Genomic DNA, 3,150 nt, shown 5'->3' with positions numbered 1-3,150 from the left:
CAGGATGGGTGGGAGGAGTGCCCCTTACTCTGAATAGGGCTGTGCTCTGCCACCACAATGCTGGCTCCACCTCCTGCGGAGCGTCTGATGTCTCTGCCCTGCACCCTGAAAGAAACAGCAAGAGTCTCCAAAACAAAGTGCTCCAAAACTGGGCTGAACCAGGCTCAGGCCTTTTGTATAAAAGTAGGAGGCCTGCTCCTAAACATTAGATCCTGTTTTCGCCAAGAAGAAACTCTGCCCGAAGAGGAGGACCCGGGAAAGCTACATGGAGGATTACTGTCTCTAACCTGAGAGACTGGCCTGTGGTGGGTGTCTTGCTGCAAGAAAGAGAGAAGACAAAGACTGAGAAAGACTTTTATTTTAATTTGTGCAAAATCTCTGAAACCGATCTCCAAGGGCTTGGACTTGAGCTTGCCCCCTGACCTGAGCCCCGGGACCATTGGGCTCCTCCTGCCTTTGCCCGTCTGCTGCTGGGCTGTTGTGTTTCCCCCATTGTCGGAGTCGTGATCTCTGGTGCCCTCGCCCCCTCCTAGGGCCGTGACACTCTGGAGCCTGGCCGCCCCTGCCTGCTGAGAGCCCCACTTGAGTTTGAGCCGCTCTCTCTACGCTGTGCCGGGCCGCCCGCTCCCCTGTCACCCCACCTGCCTCGGAGCGTGCTGAGCGCACCTCACCCCTCTCGCCGGATTTTGATCGGAGCGCACTTTACAGCCCCGGACGGCCCGTACTTTTGAAACCTACTTGCCCGCCCCGCTCTGTCCTCCTGCATCCAAAAGGCTGCGTTGCACCCCCGAAGAGCCTCCAGTACAACACATACTAGAGGCCCCGTGCTGCGCCTGCCTGCCCGGAAACACAACGCCACAAAAGATCCAAAGGTACGGTCCCCGCAATCCTTGCTAAAGCAGTACGGCTCGTACGCCGCAACCCGAACATCCGCAAACGCACCGTGAACCCCTGGGGGCCCCGGACGTCCGCCTCGCCTCCCCGAGTACCACTCCTACGCTTTGTTCGCCGAAGCCTGTGCGAGCCAGACACTGCGAGGGAAGCTGCGAGTACGTCTCGCACCCACCTTCACCAGCATATGCATCCCGCGGACTACGATCAAAACAAGGTACTGTGCGACTCGTGCAGAGTCTATTGTGTGCATCGGATCGCAGGGTCCGCAACGTGAACAAAGCCATTTTTGATTTAAAGAACGACCTTTTCCCAAACCAGTCGCACAATTAGTGCGAAGCGCACAGGAGTCAAAGCTAAACCTTGTTTTTAAAGGAACTCTTGAATTAAGCATTCTTAAAAATCTTTCAAGAACTCTTTTTACTCCAAAGTACTGTGGCCTCATTTAAAGAAACGTTAATGGTCTTGTAATTTAAACCTGCATAAGAAACCTATTTTTACATAAAGCATACGTATTTTTATAACTATAAACTGGTGTCCATTTGTGGTGGGTCCTTTTTATTACTGTATGTGGTCATAAATGCTTAACTAAACTAACGCCTCGAGGATTAGCCTTGTCTGCTCGCGCCACGCAACCTAAAGGGTGAGCAGGGGTTATTCTTAAGGAGTAGGTCCCTTGCCATAACCAGAGGAGGGGGTCCCTGTTTGTCACAAGTGCATACCTGTGCCAACCGGAGACCCCCAAATCTAACAGTGACAGTGTCATAAATATGCCCCATAGTCTCTCAAGTAGAAGTCCAAAATCTTCAGTGGGACAAAGCAGCAGGCTGGGGCCAAAAGGTCTCTAGAGGTGGGACAGCGATCAGATGAGGTCTCCGTGGAGCTGTTCACTTTTGGGTAGAAACTCAGAGTGGGAGAAATTCAAATTTCGTGCCCAAGTAAGGTCCCTCATGGGCTGGATACATTAGGCACTGTCACCTGGTGAAGATTTTTACATTCTGACTTAATTACTTTTTTGGAGCTCAGACTCTTCCAGCAGGGCAAAGCTTCAGGCTGCAACGGAAGACGGCTCCACGAATCCAGATACCTTTATGACGTGCTGTTGAATTGGATTTGTTGCTGTGTAAAAGGTCAAAGTGGGGTAAATATGAATCATCCGCCCAGTGGCACCTACAACAACCTTCATCAGATCGGCTTGTCAGGTGTGTCCCGGTCCTCTTGAGATCTTTAGATTTAAAAAATATCTAAATCCTAGGTTCTCAGGGTATTAGGAGTAATACACTTTGACACAGCCCAATGTTGCAGAACCTCAGGAACAGCATTTGGGGGTCAAGACTTAAGATGAAGCCACCAGTAGCATCCATAACTAGTCCAGTTGGAACTGGTCAGATGAGCAGTTGCGGAAAAGGCCTCTTGTAGCTTTTTCTGTCAATGTAGCTTGTGCAGGTGAGCCTTATGACCCTTGTAGTCCATTGTTTCGTCCTGGGTTCAAGAAGGAGAGCAAGTTCAGTCTTCTAGGTTCTTCTCAGGTCTCACACAGAAGGTTCAGTCCTTCTCTAATTTCTACAGGTCCGGTAGTACTCTGAGGAGAGTACTGGCCCTAACCTGTGGGTGGATGTCAATTCTGGCTCCTTCCTAACTAATGGGGTAAAAGTCCTCTGGGGTTACCCAAAGGCTTTTGCAACATTTCTTGTGTTGCCTATTGCAAACAATCCTACCTTGCCCTTTACTGTCTAAATACAAAAAGGTGAATCTATTCTCTCCTTTTGCAGTGCCTTTGTGCCAATTCCAGAGCTGTGACCTTAGAAGTCAGCAATCCCTCCTCTGTGGTCACTCAAATCTAAACCAGTTCTGGAGGTAGCTCCTCTCCCACTGGAATTGGTGCCTGTCTGACAGCGTGAGTAAAGGAAGGGCCTGCTCACATGTCAGCTAACTTTTACCTGTGACAGGGTAGGCCTCATTATAGGTAATCTAGTTCCTGGGCACAGCCCAGTGGCCACACTGCCAATGGAACAACAACACATCCACTCACCCAAGACCTTGGTACTGCTCTGGGAGCAGTTTATACATCTCATTAAAGGAGCTATTCAGGTGATAAGTGACAGTTGGAGTTCATGCACATAAACCTCCAGAGGTTTTAGGCAAATCAAAGGTACTTTTCTAAAAGTAAATTTTGCTTAATAGTTATTAAAAATTCAATTTTACCATTACATTGGATTTTGAATAGCTATTAATAAGCCTTTGAATCATATTTCTAGC

This window comes from Lissotriton vulgaris, chromosome 1_1, assembly GCF_964263255.1.
Source record: "Lissotriton vulgaris chromosome 1_1, aLisVul1.2, whole genome shotgun sequence".
NCBI lineage: Eukaryota > Metazoa > Chordata > Amphibia > Caudata > Salamandridae > Lissotriton > Lissotriton vulgaris.
The sequence above is the reverse complement of the archived record's forward strand: the minus strand, read 5'-3'. Positions refer to the sequence as shown.